This window comes from Panicum virgatum, chromosome 7N (assembly GCF_016808335.1).
Source record: "Panicum virgatum strain AP13 chromosome 7N, P.virgatum_v5, whole genome shotgun sequence".
Classification (NCBI taxonomy): Eukaryota; Viridiplantae; Streptophyta; class Magnoliopsida; order Poales; family Poaceae; genus Panicum; species Panicum virgatum.
The window spans coordinates 34,781,710-34,804,644 of record NC_053151.1 but is presented as its reverse complement, the minus strand read 5'-3'; the positions used below and the strand labels follow the sequence as shown (position 1 = coordinate 34,804,644).

At 44.5% G+C, this 22,935-nt stretch overlaps 2 long non-coding RNA genes across 2 annotated transcripts; one reads left to right on the top strand and one right to left on the bottom strand.

Annotated features, from left to right (window-relative positions):
* The first annotated feature begins 15,340 nt into the window (after window positions 1-15,340).
* LOC120681630 lies at window positions 15,341-17,369 on the top strand. The gene is made up of 2 exons (XR_005677963.1): window positions 15,341-15,689; window positions 17,053-17,369. It is a non-coding gene; the product is annotated as an uncharacterized LOC120681630 (long non-coding RNA).
* Window positions 17,370-17,526: 157 nt separating this feature from the next.
* On the bottom strand, window positions 17,527-22,661 carry LOC120681629. Its single transcript, XR_005677961.1, has 4 exons — window positions 21,389-22,661; window positions 21,195-21,259; window positions 18,349-18,476; window positions 17,527-17,885 (listed from the first exon to the last, which is right to left on the bottom strand). It is a non-coding gene; the product is annotated as an uncharacterized LOC120681629 (long non-coding RNA).
* Window positions 22,662-22,935: the final 274 nt, after the last annotated feature.

The window sequence follows — 22,935 nt, the reverse complement described above, 5'->3', positions numbered from 1 at the left end:
AAGGAGTAGTGCCTTGATTTGGCTCCGGAAATGAACCAAGACCTCTCTTGCCATAGTCACGAGCATTATTGAAGAGAATTTCCTTGTGGATGTATTCTCCTCTTGAGAGCTTCTCCACACTACTCTTGAGGCTTGCTACTTGATCCATCAATTCCTTTTCCCTAGAAGGAGCAAGCTCGGGCACAATATTAGTGGTATTTGCATTAATGAGTAGGTCATCACATGAAGTAGAAGCATTGACCTTTTCAATAGTTTCATGAGCAAAATTCTCAAGACTTGGGTCAATTGCTTCATAGGCAAATTCAAGTTCTTCATATTTGTGAGCCAACTCCCTATGCTCTTGTTTAAGCTTTTTGTGGCTCTCTTCAACTTGCTTAGCAAGTACAAGTGACTCATTGTGCTCTTTGAGCAAGTCATTGTACTTGCCAAGCAAGTCGGAGTGGGCAAGCTCTAACTTTGCCTGAATGCTCTCAAGAATCTTGACTTTGCCCTTTTCCCTCTTGATGACGGATGTATACTCATTAATGAGGTTAGTGAATTCATAAGGGTCAAGCTCTTCATCACTATCATCTTCACTATCTACCTCACATACCTTTGTGTTACCTTTTGCCATGAGGCACATGGGAGGCGGAGGTAGTGGTGATTCTTCATTTGTGAGGGCGATGGTAACGATATCTTCTTCATCACTTGAATCTTCGCTTGATGAGACATCGGTCACCCACTCTTGTTTTTCCACCAAGAAGCTTCTCTTGGTGTGCCCTTCCTTCTTTGGGAAGATCTTGGTCTTCTTGTCATGACTTTTCAACTTCCCAAGCTTCTTGTTCTTGTTCTTCTTCTCATCCTCTTCATCATCGCTTGAATCATGGCGTTGTTTGCCTTTGTTGTCCTTCTTTCTCTTGTCCGGCTTAGGGCAATCGGGAGAGATGTGGCCTTTTTCTCCACAATTGTAGCAAGTTTGGTTCTTGACATCACCCCATGGCCGAAACATTCTTCTTTTAGGGTCAAAATTGTAACCCTTCTTGTTTATCTTGTCGCTCAAGCGTGTGAACTTTCTCATCATGAGAGCAAGTTCTCCATCTTCTTCATCATCGGATGAGATTTCGTGATGATCTTCTTCTTCATTGCTTGAGCTTGATTCTTGCTTGATCATCTTGAGCTTGCGGGGCTTGTTTGCCTTGGTTTTGAGAGCGATTGACTTGCTTATAGTTGGCTCTTCGGACATACCAAGGATACCCATTTCATGAGCGCGAATTTGGCCCACAAGCTCTCCCACTTTCATTGTATCAAGATTCTCCTTTTGAAGCATAGTATTGATGATGTTGTACTTGGGCTTCGGAATGAGCATGAGAATCTTGCGGTTGATGGAGCCACTGTCAATTTTAGAAACTTCAAGAGCATTAATGTCCTTGACAATGACATTCAAGCGAGAATACATATCATTGCAATTTTCGTGAGCTAGCATCTTAAAGGAATCATACTTAGCTCTAAACAAGTGATATTTTTGTTCACGGACTTTTGTGGAGCCTTCATGAATTTCAATTAGCTTTCCATATATCACTTGCTAAGTCCATGCCATTTACTCTAGCAAAGACTTCCTCACTAATGGCTTTGAAAATTGCATTTCTAGCCTTAGCATTCCATTTTAATTGCTCCGAGGTGGGAGTTCCGGTGAACCCGGTCTTTGTTGCCAACCACACTTCGGGGGCAATCGCATCAAGGTATGCGGCCATACGAACTTTCCAATAGGCAAAGTTCTTGCCCTCGAAGTGAGGCGGCGAACCTCCCATCTTGGCCATAGCTCTAGGCGGTGAAGCCTAATGATCCAAATGAGCAACGAGGCTCTGATACTAATTGTAAGGATCGATGGACCAAGAGGGGGGTGAATTGGGCCTTTTTCAAAATTCTAAAGCAATTAAAACAACCTTAACCTATGCAATGCTAGTAAGGCTCAATTCACCAACCGGCTAACTAAGCAAGCTACACAAGCTACTAAAGAAAAGAAACTAAGCAAGGTAGAGCTAAGTTATTATCTCTAAGGTCAAGCACATGAAAAGATGCATGAAAGTAAATGCTTGAAAAGAAAGAGTGGGCAAGAGACAACCGGATTTTTTTCCCGTGGTGTCGATGTGTTGGCACACACCCCTAATCCACGTTGTGACACTCACTAAGAGTCTTGTCACCTCCCATGTCACCGAGACTTGGGCGCTCACTAAGAGTCTCCGTTCACCATCCCAGCGTGGTGGAGCTCAAGCCACGTACAAACTTCTTCGGGCTCCCACAATCCTTGGCAAGCTCCGAAAGAAACACCTTCAATCACCAAGATCGTCTAGGTGCTGCCAATCACCAAGAGTAACAAGCTCCTAAGCCTTCACTTGACCTACACTCAGTTGGCCCTAGCTCAAGCACACTTGCTACACTTGCAAACGATGAAATCTTCAAGGTTGAAGCACAAACAAAGCACTAGATCTTCTCTCTTTTGCTCAAAGCTCTTTCTCTTTTTCTCAAGGGTGGCCTCAGGTTTTCAAGGTGTCAAAGGCAACTGAAATGAGCCAGGGGGTACCCTTATATAGAGTGGAGGAGGTCACATAGCCGTTGGAAGTTTTCTGCAGAAAAACCGTGACCACCGGAAGAACCGACGGGATAGAAAGTATAAGCATCGGTTCCACCAGTCTCTCTGTGTCCAATTAGTAGCCGTTGGAGTTCTGACACAGTATCCATGCTTGCGTCATTGCACTGGTGTATGCTCCGTAGGGGCATCGGTTCAACCGGTGCTGAAGAGGTTCACTGATCAACTCAAACAAGCGTTCTGGAAAAAAGTACATCCAATGCACCGGTGCTTTGATTCTGAAGCGTCGGTTCAACCGGTGCTGGAGAGAAGTTGAAGTTCACCAAAACATGCTCTCTGGAACAAAGTACATCTAATGCACCGGTGCTTTTCTTGGGACCATCGGTTCAACCGGTGCTATAGAGTTTTTGACTTGATTCCTGCCTGCTTCCAAAGAAGATAGACCGACAGGCCATCAGTCCTTCCACCAAGCATCGGATGCTCCGACGCTAGGGCACCGGTTCAACCGGTGCTGCTGTTTTTCTTTGTTTTCAGCTGAATTGACTTGGATTTGAATGTAACTTCGATTGTTTCTTCTTCCAAGTGTTGTGCTAACTTCTATTGACCATCTTGGGCTGATTTTGAGCGAGTGTGCAAGATTTCTAAGGCCAACTCAATTTTGATCAAGCTACTAACTTATGAACCCCTCTTAATAGTACGATCAAGAACTAGAAACTATAAAACCTAGCTAAAACGAGTGTCCTTCATCTCCTTGTGACACTTGAGACTAGAAAGGTCCTTACGCTTTCAAATTGAGTCCTTGGTTCGCAAGATTGTTTCGAATTGAGGGGTCTCCTTTCATATTTCATATGAGACTAATCCAGTCAATGAGTTTTCCTTCAAAACACACGTTAGTCGCATACGGTTGTCATGAATCACCGAAACTTACCAATAGCATCTATCGGCCTAGATGCGCTACACAGTGAGATATGAATTTTGACTTACTACTCTCTTCTGTGTTCTTGGATTGTTCTTCCAGCTATCATATATATAATCAGGGAGCGTACAGTGGAAACTCTATTAAATGCATGCACACTTCTCATCTTGTACAAGCGGAGTCTTTGATTTTTCTTTTCATAGTTCTTCAAGGAGGGTTGAAAAGTACAGAACAACTCTAAGGAATATTAATTACAGAAACTTTTCCTTTTGCTACCGAAGGAACTTGCCTTCAGATGATCATGCCTTTCTCCTTTACGGATGCTCTTATCTTGATTTTATTTTCTGCAATCCCATCTGGTCAACCAGTAACAGACCATCAAGCAAAACACAGAACAATTCAAATAAAGCTTTGAAAATATTGCTAGACATATAGATAGGCCCAGTGGCTGGCCCAAGCGAGCAATATAATTGAACCAACCTACACATTTAGAACTACAACCAAGAAATGTTACTACACAAATACCTTCATAATATTACATGCTACAATCTGGTGCAAATACATATCCATACATAACGAAATGTAATTATCACATACAGGTCGGAATACATATCCATACATCTGGTTCAAATACATATGCACACATAACGAAATCTAGATGCGACGGGCTCCAAAATCCGGAGGCAATCCATCGGTGGGATTTCCAGAAGGTCCAACCTCAGCACCAGCATTATCTTCTTGCATTTTAGGGCACTTCTTGTAAGTGTGACCATCTGCTCCACACAGGTTGCATCTTTTTTTCTTCTTTCCTGCCTCAGACTCATCCATTCCGTTACGGATACGAAGTGCCTGCCGTCGACCTACCCCTCTCCTAGCATCTGGATTGGGAATGTACACTGGAGAGATATTTAGTGTAGTGAATGATCCCAGACTGCCTATGCCATATATCTCATGGCCCCAAGTGTGCACAGCGGTTTCTTTTCTATAATATTGTGAAACAAAAACCCCAGGATCCAACTCAGATTCTGAACATGCCGCAATGATATGGGAGCATGATAAGTGAAGAAGCTGTGGCTTCTTGCATCTGTAAAAAAACCTTGCCTTTCGGCGTTATCAAGCAATCCTGAATGACCCTTTGTCTGCGGACACCCTGCCCTGTCCTGTCCTTGCATGAAACTTCAAACCTTTGATCCTTTGTGCCCATGGAAACCACTCTATGATATTGAGCCTTTTCAATCTTTTCTTTCATGTAGTTAGTGACCCTATTACAAAAAATCACACCTGGATCATTAAGTAAGACATCAGCTGCCTGGTACCGCTCTTTGAAGTACCTTGTGCATCCGTATATGATGAATTCAACTATGCCAACAAGAGAAAATCCACGAACATGATGCATTACCATATTGTAACACTCTGCGTGGTTGGTTGTCTCGATCCCATATCGACGACCACCAGTGTCGTATAGAATTGACCACTTCTCCTTAGGTGCATCCTTAATCCACTGTGTGAAAGTTCCGCCGCCGGAACGTCTCCGGCTAGAGGTTGAGGCCTGTTCCTTTAGCAGCTCGGCGCACATGTTATCTAGCACCTGCCACAATGCATCAAACTTCCGCTGCTGATTCTGAGTGCACAATCTCTTGAACAAATTCATAAGTTCCTTATTCTTGAAGTGCTCATAAAAGTTTGCACCCATATGCCTTATGCACCACCTACTCACAACATCTGGCCATAGAGGAGGCTGTCCTCGACTTCCTTCATGTAGTTGCCTTATTGCTGCTAGAAGACCAGCATGTCTGTCACTGATGAGGCAAACATCAGGCCTTTCAGCAACAACGTGAATCTTCACACATTCAAGGAACCAGTACCAGCTCTCTGTGTTCTCATTCTCAACAAAAGCAAAGGCGATGGGAACCACCTGCTTGTTGCAATCAATTCCAATCGCTGTCAGTATTGTCCCTTTATATCTTCCTGTCAAGAATGTGTCGTTAATACATAGAACAGGAAGACAATACATAAATGCCCTCACACATGCACCAAGGCAGAAGAAAGCACGAACCAGAAACACAGGTCCCCCATCTAAACTCGGTACAATGTAGCTATCAGCTGCGCTTCCAGGATTTCTCTGCACAATTGCTGACAGCATGTGAGACAAGTTATCATATGATGCCTCATATGTGCCAAATCTCATCTCAAACACCTTTTGTTTTGCCCGCCAAGCCTTTGCATAGCTGATTTTGTATTGAAAACGGTCGTCGATGTCCCTAATTATCAATTTTGGCTCATAATCAATTTTGTCCAGAATCACCCCATACATCTTCTTGGCAACGAAAGTGGATGTGATGTTACGGTGAGTTTGAGCAACAATAGTTAATCTACATGTATGTGGTGTAACAATTGAACACTCTCAGTGTATCTTGTACTTGCCCTTGTAGGCATGTACTCGCCATGTACAATTGCCATTGATACACTTCACCTCATATTCTTTGCTGCTAGACTTCACAACTCTGAATTTCTTCCTCAACGATATAGCCCAAAGCTTCACAATATCTTTCACAGCTTCAATGCTAGGATACATTGCCCCCTGCACAACCTCATTCTCTTTGTATTCGTACTCATTACTCATAATATCCTGTATCACTGGATTTCCAAAACCCTTGCCTCTCCATTCACCTAGTAACGGGTAGTCCTCATCGTCTGATGAGTCCCCACATTCTTTCATCATTCGAGCCTCTTGGTCTTCATTCTGTACAGCTTCCACAATTCCAGGTATCCGCTCACCCTCATCAGTTAAACCTTGTGGCTCAGGTTGAATGACATGCACGTTCTGATCTTGTTTTTCTCCTACCTGATCAACTATACCTTGCGGTTCAGGTTCTGTGACATGCATATTCTGATCTTCATTTTCTTGTTCCACTGCTTGGTTCATATGAGATGATATACTTGTTGATCCTTCACCGAAATGGGCTGTCTTCTGGTGAATCTGAATTAGCATTGCAAGAGGCCACCCGCGGTTAAGAGCTGCTTGCATGTAAGTCCGCCATTCTTCGGTGTTTGCTATAAGCATCACCTCCCAGAAATCCCCTTCAGTTCCCCAATTTGTCACAGTCTGAACGGTTAGGAAATGAGTCTTTGGATTCACATTGAATATCTCGTGAAGCCATTTACGTATGGAACCAAAACTCCTCTCTAAGGGTTTATCTATTCCGCACTCTCTTCGTTCAAAAGCTGATAGATCTACTTCATACGCATCATGAAAAATATATCCGTCACCATAATGAACTTGAAAACGAAGTTTGCTCGACATATCTGGACACAGAATCATTATATTAAATTGATTGCTAATCTACTATTTCAACAAAAATAATTGCTCGCCATATCTGGACAAACAATCATGCTATTTGTAAAGCGTAGAAGAATTTTGGTTACCTGCAGTCGCCGGCTCGAAAATCCGGCATGGCTTCGCCTCTCTCCCTCCCTCTCTCTTTTTTTTCTTGGTTTCTGAAATTGTGGTGATGCAAATGAGGGGTGGGGGGACCAGCCAACTCTTATATAAGGGTGGGAGAGCCGGCCGCCCCGCTGCCGGGCGGCCAAGGGGGCCCGGCCGCCCCGCAGCCGGGCGACCGGCCCCAGGGACCTGTCTGCAATGTTTTTTCATCTTTTTTTGCGGATAAACCCCTGCCGCCTGGCAGCGGGTCGTCCGGGGTATATTTCTATAAATTTTCAAATCGAAAATATATTTTTGTAAAAAATAGAAATATAAAATATAAAAATAAAAAAACCGCGGCCCTCCACAGCGTATGCCTTGAGTGGTGCTCAAAAGGGAGAGAGAAAGTTTGGGCATTACTCCTACCACTGTGGCATGTGATGCCAATTCGAAGTGATGCTTGAAAAATTGGGAGCGAGGCACGTTCTTGCACCGGTGCTTGATTATTAAACAACAATTGTTGTGTGAGCTTTTGTGTCCGTAGTTGTCGAATGGCAGGCGTCCCTAGCCTGCATGCAAGGGAGAGGAGCCTGCATGCAAGGGAGTATATCTTTTGTTTATTACCCACCCGAGCTCTATAGCGATGCTTGCCCGCTGCAGCCTGTGAAGCGTGATGCCTGGTTTTCATGGTGGGGCCCAATATTTTTTGAGCTTCACTTGCACACTGCGGAAGGACTTAAAGCCACGCGCCAAGGGCCTTTTCTTTCGCGCACACGCATCGTCGTCCTACATTGCAGCGTCTAGGTTTAAGAAGGATGGCGGCGGCGGCGAAAGCGATGATCTCGATGTCGCGTGCGAGGGCTACGGCGTGTGCGACGGCGGCGAGGATCGTGCCGCGCAGGTTCTACTCCACCGGCGGCGAGGCCGGAGGCTCTGGAGCCGCATCGGCCGCAAAGGCGGCGAGGACCGTGCCGCTTCAGATCGACTCCAGCAGCGACGGTACACTCTTGTCCGACACTAAGGGGAAGATAGTGCATGAAAATCGGAAACGTAGCTTTGAAATGGCTCTGTTTGATCATAAAGTTGAAGTGAAGCAACTTGTGCATGAGCAAAATGTGCGGATCATCAAACTACACCATGAAGTTGACATGTTTAAAGTAGATATAGAAGCAATGAAACAGGTGAACGAGATGAACCACGAGGTTATCAAGGGACAATAATCAACACTGCTTAATTGTGTTATTGCTGTTTTTGGTGGGGTTGGACTTTTCTCAACATTGTTTAATTAAGCTGGTGTCTCATCTCACCTGTGAGGGAGAGGGGCAGAGGAGGAATTAGACGGGCTCATGTGGAAGACGACAAATTAATATATTTGTTTGCAGTTAAGTGGTAACGTTGTTAGATTGTGTTGCACCTTGATGTTTGAGTTTATTCCACCACTGGAAGAGTTTGTGCCAGTGGAAGTCGTTTTGCTTTCTCTGTGTGTTCAGATCTGAATAATGAAAAAGTGGTGATGTGGATTGAACTTGAACTGCCAAGGGATATGAATGATATGCGGACGTGTTGAATCAGAAAATAAAAAGACAAGCGGCGCGCCAAGCTCCATATGCTTCTTAATTAGGTTCCTTGGTGCCTGCGTTTGGCATGAGCAAATAAAATAGCGCAAATGCTATGTTCTCCCCGAAATGGAACGATGGATCCTACGTTTATTGTAGGATTGCCCATCGCCTGAAGAGGAGCGACGCCTCAATTCAGCCACAGTCAGCGGCTTCTCCTCTTTCTTCTTCCAGGCGCTGCTCCTTCTCTTCCTCACGCTTACCATTCACCAAGGCGGGTTCGGAGCTTCGGGTTCGAGGTTCCAGGGTCGAGGTTGGGGGTCGATGTTGTTCCCCGCATGTAGAGGAGGTCCTTGGATGGCGGCAAACCGGCGGTGGCCACAGGTTGTGTGTGAGACGCCTGTTAGATAACTAGGCAATTTTCGCTATATTTTAATTTCAAATATTATTAGCAATTTCATGGCATAAATGAGTAATAATATGTGAATAAGATATGTGCATGTGTTCATGTTATTCTTAATAATAAGCACGAACAAAAAGTTAAACCAGAATATGAGTGTACCCCAAGGCGGGACCAGTGCCGGAGGCACCGGTTGCGCCGTTACCAGCTGGAATAGACATACTATTCGACTGGCCTTGCCTGAAGTAGCCGAACGATGTCGATGCAGGAAGAGGTTTGCAGTGCAGCCCCACGAACGGTCACCAGGAAGCAGACGAAGTAGTTGTTCGTTCACGCCGGGAAGTAGACGAAGTAGTCGTTCGCCGGGAAGTAGACGAAGTAGTCGATCAAGGAGCGAGCAGTCGTGTCAAGACGCTCCCCAAAAACCTGATTACCCACGTCCCGTGCAGGACCTTCAGCGAGCAGAGGTTCCGGAGGCCTGCTCTCGCTAGAGCTGTGCGCGCAGCACTAGCGATGGGAACGGCAGAAAGCAACAGAGGGAGAAGGGAGAGGTCTTCTAAGCATGTGTTCCTGGATCAAGTGCTGAAGTGTGTGTTGATGAGAGGATGAAGGGGTAGTTTATATAGGCGTGGAGGTGCCTCAGGTTCAACGAACCTGGACGTCGTAAAGAGCTTTGATGAGTGGCAGTTACTGGTGTGATTCTCCAGTCATTACTGTCAACGTTTATTCTCTGTTTTAATGCTCTTAACAGCAAAACGTTCTTCTCATCTCAGCACATCACGTCGCACCGCACCGCACCTGCACGTCATGTCCGGCCACGCACGCGCACCGCACCGCCCGTCCGGCCGGCCGTGCCTCGGCCCGGCCCGGCGAGGCGAGCGAGCGCGCGCGTGGTTCACCGACCTCCTCTTACCGTCTTCACAAGTGGTGTACATGAAGTCCACCCTTTAAGTCGGTTGAGATCCTCATCAAATCCCGGTACGGAATTAAGCAATTGATTCCCTAGCATTTAATAGTGGGTTTTAAATTCTTTTATTGTATTGATTAGAATAAATGGGCCAAGCCCATAATTCCCACAATCCCCACCAAGAAATTCAAGCCACACTAGAAATGCCCTCATTCCCTCATTGATATACCAGTATTTGACAGAGACTGTTAAGTTGAACTTCCATCTAGGACAAAAGCTACACTTATTCACAACTGTTCAATGGACTATGCCTTGAATTGCCAGTCTTGTGCAAACAAGTTTGACCAAAGCCCTACACTGGTACTAGGCTGCAAAAGCATCTCCGCGGTTTGGAGCTTATAAGTCAAACTCCAGACCCTTCATACGTTTCTAGAGAATACCCAGTTCTCATAGACCATGACCAGTAGTCGGACTCATATAGGTGTGTTTCTTTTAGATGTTCTGTAGGACAACATCTTTGTTTCAAGAAAACAACTCATTTGTTTTAAAGAAACCACCTGGAACACATTAAGGTATAGACCAACCTGCCATACAGATTAGAAGAGAAATGCACCTTATACACGGAATGAGCCCTTTTCACAAAGGTTCTCTTCTCTCAGTCAGACTTTAGTTTGTTTCACCATCCTAATTCACAGGATCTCCGATCACATAGGACATGTTTCCACTATAGAATGACTCACGTGGGTCTCAAGCCCAATTCCATAGATGCATTGTCTATCACATTTCGTGAAAGACCCTTTGTAAACTGATCTGCCAGATTTTTAGCCGTCTGAACATAGTCTAGGGCTATAACTCCATAGTTTCTCAATTTTCTGACAGATTTCAACCACCTTTTCACATGTCTAGATGACTTCATGTTATCCTTTGAACTGTTCATCTTGACAATCACCGTTTGATTGTCACAGTTCATTAGAATTGCCGGTATCGGTTTTTCAACTATCGGCAAGTCCATAAGGAGCTCACGAAGTCACTCAGCCTCAACAGTGGCGGTATCTAATGCTGTGAGTTCTGCTTCCATAGTTGACCTCGTTAAGATGGTCTGCTTGCAAGACTTCTAGGAAATAGCTCCACCACCAAATGTAAACACATATCCACTTGTGGCCTTTATCCAATCAGCATCAAAAATCCAGTTTGAATCACTATATCCTTCTAGTACCCTTGGGTACCCGGTATAGTGAATTCCATAGTCATTGTCCCCTTTAGATAGCGCATTACTCTTTCAAGAGCCTTCCAATGATCATCTCCCGGGTTTGAAACAAACCGGCTCAGTTTGCTTACAGCAAACGAGATGTCAGGTCTTGTAGCACTAGCTAAATACATCAATGAACCAATGATCTGAGAATATCTCAGCTGATCTCGTATTATCCTTTTGTTCTTCTTAAGAATTAAAATGGCATCATATGGTGTTGAGACATGTTTATAGTCGCTATAACCAAAGCGACTTAACACCTTCTCCACATAGTGAGACTGTGTAAGAATCACCCCACCATTGCTCTCTTTTACCAGCTTTATATTAAGGATAACATCAGCTTCTCCCAGATCCTTCATCTCAAAACATTGAGATAAAAACTCTTTGACTTCCTTAATCACATTAAGGCTAGTGCCAAAGATCAGTATGTCATCCACATACAAGCACAAAATCACTCCTTCAGCCCCACCATAGCGATAGTACACACATTTGTCAGCTTCGTTCACAACAAAGCCAGCAGACGTCAAAGTTCTGTCGAACTTTTCATGTCACTGCTTAGGCGCTTGCTTGAGACCATATAAAGATTTCAACAACTTACAAACCATTCCTTCTTGACCCTTTGATACAAACCAACCGGCTGATCCATATAGATCTCCTCTTCTAATTCTCCATTGAGGAAAGCCGTCTTAACGTCCATCTGATGAACGAGAAGACCATAAGGGGCTGCCAGGGAAAGTAACACTCGAATTGTGGTCAATCGGGCAACTGGTGAATAAGTGTCAAAGAAATCTTCTCCTTCTTTTTGGGTATAACCCTTGGCCAGAAGCCTATCCTTGTCCTTTTCAATAGTACCATCTGGCTTAAGTTTTTTCTTGAACACCCACTTGCATCCAACCGGTTTACATCCATAAGGACGTTCAACGACCTCCCAGGTTCCATTAGACATAATAGAATCCATCTCATTCCTCACTGCTTCCTTCCAATAGTCAGCATCAGGAGATGAATATGCCTCTTCAATGGTTCTCAGTGTATCATCTATGAGGTATACAATGAAATCATCACCAAAAGACTTTACAGTCCTTTGTCTCTTGCTCTTTCTCGGAGCATCATTGTTATCCTCCTCAGAATTTTCCACAAGTGTATGTTCATTGTGTTTTATCGGCTCAGCAGAGCTATCATCCTCGATGAACTCTTGCCTAAATGAACTTGTTTCATCTCTCATGGGAAAAATATTTTCAAAAAATGTAGCATCTCTGGACTCCATTATAGTACCAACATGCATGTCAGGTACTCTAGATTTCACTATTAAAAATCTATACCCAACGCTGTGAATAACATAACCTAGAAAGATACAATCCACAGTTTTAGGTCCAAACTTACGTTTCTTGGTTATTAGCACACTCATTTTTGCCAAACAACCCCATGTACATAAGTATGAAAGTGTTGGCCTTTTCTTCTCCCAATCCTCGAATGGTGTTATCTCTTTATTCTTTGTAGGAACACGGTTTAGGACATGACATGCAGTCAATATAGCCTCACCCCACCATTCCTTGGAAAGTCCCGCTGTATCTAACATGGCGTTAACCAAATTCGTTAGAGTGCGGTTCTTTCTTTCGGCAACCCCATTTGACTGAGGTAGATAGGGAGGCGTCCTCTCATGAATAATACCATGTTCCTCGCAGAATAAAGTAAATAAATTTGAGAAGTACTCGCCACCACGATCTGACCTAACTCTTTTGATCTTTCTCTCAAGTTGGTTTTCTACTTCAGCTTTATAGATTTTAAAGTAGTGTAAAGCTTCATCTTTTGACTTCAACAAATAGATGTAACAAAATCTAGTACTGTCATCAATCAAAGTCATGAAATATCTTTTACCACCTTTTGTCAACACTCCATTCATTTCGCACAAATCGGAATGAATTAATTCTAAGGGTGCCAAGCTCCTCGCCTCCGCGACCTTATGAGTCTTGCGAGTTTTTTTTGATTCAACACATACATGACACTTAGAATTTTTGACAAAAGTAAACTTTGGAATTAAACTCAAATTAGCTAAGCGCATCATACAACCAAAATTAACATGACAAAGCCTCGAATGCCAAATATTTGTTTCAACAACGTTAATAACATTGTATGCAACTTTATTACAAACATCTGACAAAGAAAGACGGAACAAGCCTCCGCTTTCATAACCTTTTCCAACAAAAGTACCAAATTTAAACAAGATACATTTATTGAACTCAAAGACTAATTTAAAACCATCTCTACACAGTAGAGAGCCGCTGACTAGATTCTTCTTGATGGTGGGGACATGCTGCACGTTCTTCAGCTGCACGGTCTTCCCCGAAGTAAACTTCAGATTTACCGTACCAACACCAAGAACACGCGCATGCGATCCGTTCCCCATCAGCAAGGAGGAAGTCCCGCCGTCCTGGTAAGAAAACAAAAAAGCATCAGCACAAACATGAATATTAGCACCAGTGTCAACCCACCATTTTGGTGAACAAAAAACTGAAAGAACTGTAGGTAATAAATTACCGTACCCCGATGTTCCTCCAGGCTCGCTAATGACCATGTTGGCGGAGTCGTTACCTTTGCGGTTCGGACACTTTGCAGCAAAGTGTTTCGTACTAGCGCACACATAGCAAGCTCCCTTCTTCTTCTTCTTCTTCTTCTTGAAGGTGGTTGTCTGCTTAGTCTTTGGTTGGTTCTGCGGTGGCTTTTTCTTGTTCTTGTGTGAGTTGTTCTTCTGAACAAGATTGGCGCTAGAAGCACCAACAACTCTTTTCCCACGTATGTCTTTTGCTCTCGCCTTCTCCTCAACATCAAGAGTCCCTATGAGTCCATCTATGATGAACTCCTGTCTCTTGTGTTTTAGAGAAGTAGCAAACTCCCTCCAAGAAGGTGGCAGCTTAGAGATGATACCTCCGGCCACAAACTTATTGGGTAACACACATGGGGACTCTTTGTTACAATTTTTGAGATCTTTTGCCAGAGTATGTATTTAATGAGCCTGTTCCACCACAGAACGGTATTTGACCATCCTATATTCAAGGAACTGCTCCATCGTATACAACTCACTGCCGGCGTCAGACACTCCATATTGAGCCTCAAGAGCATCCCACGACGCTTTGCCAGTTGGCAGCCGGACATAGGAATCCACCATGTTTTCACCGAGAACACTAATGACCAAGCCTCGAAAGAGGGTATCGGCCTCATCGAACGCACTCCCTTCCTCTGGAGTGAACTGTTCAGGCTTACCCTCTTTTACATGGATCACTCTCGATATTGTTAACCATAGTATAAGCCGCACTTGCTAACGTTTATAATTTGAACCATCAAAAGGGGTGGTTTGATTGATGCAGCAAAGCTAGATACCGAAAGCCTATTAACAAAATCAGGTTTTTTGGATTGTTAGATAACTAGGCAATTTTCGGTATATTTTAATTCCAAATATTATTAGCAATTTTATGGCATAAATGAGTGATAATGTGTGAATAAGATATGTGCATGTGTTCATGTTATTCTTACTAATAAGCATGAACAAAAAGTTAAACCAGAATAGGTTTAGAGTGTACCCCAAGGCGGGACCAGTGCCGGAGGCACCGGTTGCGCCGTTAACAGCTGGAATAGACATGCTATTCGACTGGCCTTGCCTGAAGTAGCCGAACGATGTCGATGCAGGAAGAGGTTCGCAGTGCAGTCCCACGAACGGTCACCAGGAAGCAGACGAAGTAGTCGTTCGTTCACGCCAGAAAGTAGACGAAGTAATCGTTCGCCGGGAAGTAGACGAAGTAGTCGATCAGGGAGCGAGCAGTCGCGTCAAGACGCTCCCCAAAAACCTGATTGCCCGCGTCCCGTGCAGGACCTTTAGCGAGCAGAGGTTCCAGAGGCCTGCTCTCGCTAGAGCTGTGTGCGCAGCACTAGCGATGGGAACGGCAGAAAACAGCAGAGGGAGAAGGGAGAGGTCTTCTATGTGATTCTCCAGTCATTACTGTCAACGTTTATTCTCTGTTTTAATGCTCTTAACAGCAAAACGTTCTTCTCAGCACATCATGTCACGTCCGGCCACGCCGCGCCGCGCCTCGGCAAGACGAGCGAGCGCGCGCGTGTGGTTCACCGACCTCCTCTTACCGGCTTCACAAGTGGGGTACATGAAGTCCACCCTTTAAGTCGGTTGAGATCCTCTTCAAATCCCGGTACGGAATTAAGCAATTGATTCCCTAGCATTTAATAGTGGACATTAAATTCTTTTATCGTATTGATTAGAATAAATAGGCCAAGCCCATAATTCCAACAACGCGTGGGTGCCAGCAGCCGTGGGTGGGTGTCCGGAGATATCCGGTGGGGGGTGGGGGAGGTGTTGTGTGGCAGTGAGCCCTCTCGCAAAAGATTAAGCGGCGGCGGAGACGATGAAGGTGATTGGCTCGAGGGATACACGAAGTCGGGTTGGGCGGGTTGGCACCGGCGGATCCAGCGGCTTCTGTCGCCGGAGATGAAGCTGGAGGGGCGAACGCAGGCGAAACAAGGAATAAGTTACTGTGGGCTGTCAAACTCGTGGCCCATTGATCTAGTGTGTTGTTCCTAATTATTCAGAGAGTAAAGAATCTCATCGTACAATTACCATCATCAAGATGAAGTGTGTATGTTCCAATTGGCGTATCCCTGTCCAAGGTAAGAACAACCTCATCCTCATCTTCAAGCCAGAAAGCACGTCTTGTTCTAAGTCCAAATGCTGATTTGATAGCTTCCTTAATTGCCTCAGAAGTACCATCAATTACTATTCTTTTAGTGTAAGCACCCCATTTGACCAAAATGACTCTCCCACCAAAAGTGCCCCGGTTATCTCCACCTGTATGCGTTATCAGAGTTGAAAAGAAAGAAACAAATTAAAATAATAATCACTGGACTAACCAGTTTTACTGAACTACACATTGAACATTTTTTGTAAATTTCCGCCAGAATTCAGTTTAAGTAGAATTTAAGTGAAACTTTGGCAATATTAAGAAATCCTTTTTATAAAAGGGGATATATTTGGCACAGGACATCCCCATCTTACAAGATAGACCGCAAGGAAATATTGAAGGCTACATGTTCTTAAAATGCAAATTAGAAATATTTGGCAAGGAAATCTATCTAGCTGGTTGATCTATCTCAGTGGGTGTAACAAATTGAACGATAGCCGTTAGTACATAATATGCAGAGTTTAAAGGCCCCGCCACATTCCATGAAGTATAGAAATAAGAACCTAAGAAAAAATTAGTCTAGTCGAGTTCAGGAGTTTCAAGCCTTTTGTTTCTATTGGGTTATTAGAATGCCAGAGAGTTAAACCGAACCCAATTCGTACACCAAACAGTGGAATAGCAACTAATTGAAGGTATTCCATTTAAACTGCAACGTATGCACTGTGCAGATTATTACCATTAGTTGAGGTATCTCTCCAATTCCATGGGTTTACACCATTGGTTGCAACTGCATCAGCAGCCGTTAACGGAAGTTGATGCCTCTCATCCTCCAAACGATCATCAATACTCAGTATTGATCTACCATTTGCTACAAACATAAAAAAGGTATAATCAACAAGAAATTCGCATAGTTACTATATGAGATAAATTAAGAAATAGGTATTGTTAGACATGTAGGTTAACTCACGCTACTACAATTCTGGATTTTGCGAGGCACTTGAAAAAGACCTCAGAGGCGTACACAAAAAGAAAACGCATCTGTTAATGATTCGTTTCCTATTAACTGAGCCGTTCTTATGTCCGCCTCAGTTAATCGATTAACAGAGGCGTTTTTGTGTCCGCCTCAGTTAATCGATTAACTGAAGCATTTACGCTATAAAGCCCACCTCAGAAAAAATAGGCCCAGCCCGTTGGCCCAGAAAGCCCGATTGCAAGCACATATATATATATATATATATATATATATATATATATATATATATATATATATATATATATATATATATATATATATATATATATATATATATAGGGTTAGGGTTTGGTCTCATTTCTCTCTCTCTCTCCCTCAGCCATCGGCGCCTCCCAGTGCCCTGCGGCTCCCACAGCGCCACCCAGCAACCCAACCGCGGCTCCAACCGCGGCGGCCGAGACCGGTGGGTCTCCGACGAGCACTACAATACATATGGGCTTCTGTGACATTTCTTTTATATCACTGTAAGTGGTATTTTCATCATATTTCATAATCTATGACACTTGCGTGACGAAAATCGGTTCGTCACCTATACCATGTAATAAAAGGTCTTCTGCGACGAAATCAGATTTTTTCGTCATAAATTTTATGACAATTATTCTATTGTCACTAATTTATGACGCTCATTTTTTGTCATAATACCAAAAAAACGTCATAAAACTGTGTTCCTAGATGACTGTACATATGCCACGTAAGATAGAAAACGTCATAAAATTCTATCATCTTATGACGTGGCGATTACTAGAATCTGATATGGCAATCCAAATATGATAATTTGATTCGTCATAAAATATGACCTAAAAAAACCCATTTGTACTTGACAACTTTCAAGGCCCAACAAGACCCAGCAGAATACAACCATTCAGCTATTTTGTCGAGACAACAAATCAATCCACACAACCTTGCTATTTTGTCAGGAAAACATATCAATCCAGACAGCCATAGATCATTTGTGCTAGCAAATGTAACTTACATGAGATGTACACTAGTGATGGTGCACTCAGCCACATATTTGCTTCCTTAATTACCTATGCAGTATAAGACCACAAATCACAAATAGGACCTATGTTCTCTAACAATGGAGCATCTTCCAGTTCGCCGATTATCAGGTACAAGGGTTTTTTCAATCAATTCCAGATCTTGCTCAGTTCCCTGTACATGCATAAAAACAATTTAAACTGATCAGCAACATGTCATGGAAAAGGGTTCACCACTTAAGAATGTTTCAAAAAGAATGCATCTAACAATCAGCCCTATTGTTAAATCTTTCTAATTATTTGCTCAAATGTTGATGTAACGGGCTAGAGACAATTTAATTCGACAAACTAATGTTTAAATTCAATGCGAATGATCAAGTTGGCCCCTAAATTCAGACAATGACAAATCACAGACTTATTCAAGCTGGCTCCTATATTTAACATCTTATTGCTGGAAACACAACATACATAGGAAATAATGATAAATTGCCTGTATGACAAAGAATAAGTTCAAAAGGCTGTGGCAGTGTTGCAAAATAATTTAGATGTATGCAAGGAAGGTTAACAACCAGGCACAATACACAAAGGAGGGAGACGTGAGGCACATAGTAACATAGAGTAAAACATTAATCAGGTACCTGGTGGCTTGTTTCTCGTTGCTGGTGGAAAAGATATGGAGGTGGTCTTTGCTGCTCAAGGGAGGACGTCCACTTCTGCTTGAGAGAGGTCGTCAATCTTTTTAAAGAGTGCATCATACTGACATTTTCTATAACAAAAATGTGCTTTGTCAAATAGTGAAGCAGATATATACATCAGCAGCAAAATGCAAATCTGTACTCAAAGGGTAATCAAGCAAGCATTCAGCTGTAGGCATCTACTAGAAAAAAAAATATGGAGCAACACAAAGTACTCACCACTCTGTTCAGTCAAGCACTAGTAGTGCACTAGTGCTATACAAGCCTTCAGGTTTGGTTGAATGTACAGTCAGTCATCAGAAATATTTTGTTGAAAAAGAAACTAAACTTCAGCTACAGAAATGTTTAGCTAAACCAACTTGAGGTCCAATGTGAATGGCATTGAACAGGACAATAGAACAGAGGCATCGGTAGCTAATACCAAAGTTTAACTAGTGTCTCAAAGAGCAAGATATTTCAGAGATGGTCTATTGCACTGTTATTTCAAAACAGAGGCATCGGTAGCAAAATAAAATTCACAGAGTTCTATTAAGAAGTAGACAGACCAACTCAAAATATAATGTACTGTATTAATGTTCAGGTGCAATGTTTACAAATAAACCACCAAGCGAGTGCTAAGTTACTACAAATGGTTCAATAGCATGTAACTCATAGTTATCTTTTGTCATTATCTAAAGATAAGAACTTTGCAATCAAATATATGTATAGCCTAATCAGCTCTTGACCCCTCAAGCACAAATAACCAATTTAATCTAACAATACAGTATCAATTACAATCGCATTCATAGAACAGGCTACCCAACTAGGCTAAGTATGTAGGGTATACTAGAACATTTTTGCACCTGTTGATTGAACAAGGATAAATATATCATAAAGGGTGCAAACTGAATATGTAATGCAAAAGAGTTGTAAATCAATATCAAAAGTCAAAGACTGGGCATGGGATGCATCACTGTTTCCCAACAATTGATCTATTATCCCAGTTCTAAAAGGTCAACAAACGAATGATGGTTTTTAAGAATCCCTTGCATTCCTTGAAATATAAATTTTGCAGATCACCTTAAGATCAGTAGTCAAGTCAGATTATGGCAGTAGGATGACAGCATCTGTGTAGGAAAGGTATGATGCGTATAATGTGGTCGATGTATTGCTTGAGCCCCTTGGACGGTATATATAGAAGTACATGGCTTGGAGGGCAAGTAGCCTCTTCTAGAGATAAGGAAGGTTATCTCGGGATTACAATCAATCCTAAACTAACCATATCCGGAGTTGCCTAATATACTCTAACATCCCCCCCGCAGTCGTAGCGGTAGCAACACGAACGGTCAGACCGGAGAAATATGGAGACGTATCCCCCCTGCAGTCGGAACGCCGGTGCGAAAGTTTTGACAGGAGACTCATGCAGATGATAGCCCTTTAGTGCCGTAGTAGCCGAAGTCGAGGTGGACATGGTCGAAGCCGTGGAGGGGGGCGCGGGTCGAAGCGTCGTCGAGGTGCTCGAGTACACAAACTCAGCAGCTTCTTGCGAAGACAGCAGGAGGACGGTGCGGCGGATGACGATGGTAGACGGCGCGGTTTGCGACTTAGGTCACGCTCAGGACAGGGGTGGCAATGGTGCAGGTTGCAGCAAGTGTCGCGCTTAGATCAGGGGTGGCGACGACGTCTTCCTTCAGGAACATCGACGGCGATGTGCGCGCGAAAACGGCTGGAGGCGCAGAGGCGGATCGAGCGCCTACTTGACGAAGACCGACGGCGAGTGGCGCCACCGCCTGCGGGTACAATCTCGAGTGCACGGAGCATTACCCCCAACCTTATCCTCATCCACCCGTCGGTCAAACGGTGGAGAGGCAAAGCAGAGTGGTGAGACCCGCCCGTGAGCGAATTCAAGCGGGCGGCGTGCAACCCGAGCGGCGTCCTCCTCCAGTTGCGCGGCGGGTAGCGGCCCCATGAGCCGCCCCCGCAGCCGCGTCCTCGCGCGTATGGCAGCGGCGGAAGTGGCGCAGAGGGCGAACGGGACGGCGCCCGACAGTGCGGAGGATGGAGCCGGTGAGGGGGGGCAGCGGCAGCACTGCGGCCCGGCGTTGGCGTCGATTGGCGGTGCGGCGGCCCGTTGGCCCCGATGGCGCAGTGGTCTGGCATCCCTGCGGTGGTCCTCCGCAGCCGCACAGGGCACGCGCGCTCTGGAGGAGCGGTGCGGCGGCGCTGGTAGGAGGCGGGGCGCCTGGCCTGATGCGCGGGAGGGGCGGGCGGATCCGGATGCGGTGCCGAGGGAGCGACGACGCAGAGGCAGGGCAGGCTCGGCGGCGGGCCCATGGCGACGTAGTGCCCGACGAGGACGACGGCGGCGCAGCCATGGATCCAATGGGCGACGGGAAGAGGTAGGTCCCCTGCTACTTGTTGACGACGGCGGCGCGGATCAGAGGGATCCGCGCGCTGATCCTACGAGGGCGCAGCCCCGGCGGAGATCAATCTCCCCGGGGGTGGCGCGATGGCAGCGGAAGAGGGAGCCTAGGTCGAAACCCTAACTCGTGATATCATGTAGGAAAGGTATGATGCGTATAATGTGGTCGATGTATTGCTTGAGCCCCTTGGGCGGTATATATAGGAGTACATGGCTTGGAGGGCAAGTAGCCTCTTCTAGAGATAAGGAAGGTTATCCCGGGATTACAATCAATCCTAAACTAACCATATCCGGAGTTGCCTAATATACTCTAACAATCTGGGTTACTTATATTTACAAGCTCCACTACTTGGCACATGCTCGAAGCAAAGGATTAAAAAAAGGCTACCTGATCAAAATCTCTCCAAGGTTCCCAGAGAATTGCCCATCAATGTACTCCTGTGTGGTAGCAAGCTGCAGGCAGTAGAGAGAGGTAGTAACTAATTTCTTATGTCATTTCAGATCCAATAGATATTTAGCTATTTAGTAAAATCAAGAGATGGTAGATCTAATAGTCAGACAGCCAAACTGTCAAATTAGTACCTGAAGATTCATGTAGGAGTCAGACATCCTGCTTATAGCTCATTGGAATCAATGCTTTTCACCTGATGTTAGATCACAATCAGTTTCATTGGCTGAATTGCAAAGAAATCAACTGTGTATATGCATACCTTTGGACTGAGCTGGCAGAAACAATTGCTAATGTGATAAAAAAATACCATGGTACTGGCAAGTCAAAACATAGAAAAATCCATCCAGAAATTAAATCAACTGAGGATATTGGCTACATGGCAGTATAATAACCATGGAAGTAAAAAAGAACACTCAATTGAAGCGACAGAACTTACTCTATTTTACTGAGTTCCAAACATGAGGGCATTCCTCCCAGCATTACAAGATTAAGAATTAACTCCATTTTGTAATATCTGAATTTCTGATGCCAATACTCTGGTGCGGCATCAAGTTACTCAATAACCAGAAGTGAGATGCAATACTGAGCCATATGAACAGATATTGAGTTGTTTATTTCGAAGCAGCCATGCCAACGCCTCATACTATCTTGCAGATTTCAACAAGAGAAGTTCAGGAACAAAAATTAGCACCCATGATCCTGAACCTAGCTAACTCTAGAACTGATTCTGACTAGTAGTTCAGATATTTAGTTATGATGAGCAACAAATTTAGCGCAAATTTATATTGCCATGTCTCACAGATCAAGCACTCTACTAATCAATTGTCACAAGTAGTACTAATTAATTACTAATAGATCGATAACTAACAGATCATGTCCTAATAGATCAAGAATAGACCAGGAATGCACAGATCGAGCACTAACAAATCACCGTTCCACATAGAGCCACCAGTCAAGTCCGCCGCCAGCTCCTCGGGAAGAGGCGCCGCTTGTCCTGGCTCCCAAGTTGAGGAGTCGTCGCGGATCCACGTGAGGAGGAACCGTCGCCGTCGATTCGCAAGGGGAGGAGGAAGCTCCGGCCCGCTGCTGCCTGCTGCAAACTGCAAGCGGGAGTGCCCTGCGGGCTGCTACGTCGTTGGAGTGGAGGCTCTGCCGCTGCCGCTTGTAGGCCTCCGCACCTTGTTGTCCCCGTCGCTACGTGGGCACCGGGCGGGAGGGGTTGTGGCGGCCACATGTGCGGGCGGCGGTGGTAGGGGACGGCGGCGGCCACCTGCGCGCTCGGTGAGCGGGAGCCGGGAAGGAGCAGCGGCGGCCACCTGCGCGGCTGCACGGGCGGCGGGCGGGAGGCAAGGCGGCGCGAGGGACCGAGGGAGACGGGTAAGGGGCGACTGGGTAAGGGTTGTTGGGTTAGGGTTAGCCGCTCCTTTTTTTTCTAACTATTGTTCCGATTTTAGCTTCTTAATATCATTTACAGTCTTTTTAGCGGCAGAATTAATCAAATACGCTATAGTAGTATAATTGCTGGTCCTTTACTTTTATAGGGAGGATGCAGAATTAATTATAGAAAAATTTTCGGCAAAAATTAAAGTCGGGAATCAGGATGAGGTCAACACCTCGTTGACAATTTCTTGTACTTTATTGTTGCTTGATTTTCTCGTTCGACTAAGTTAAAAATCCA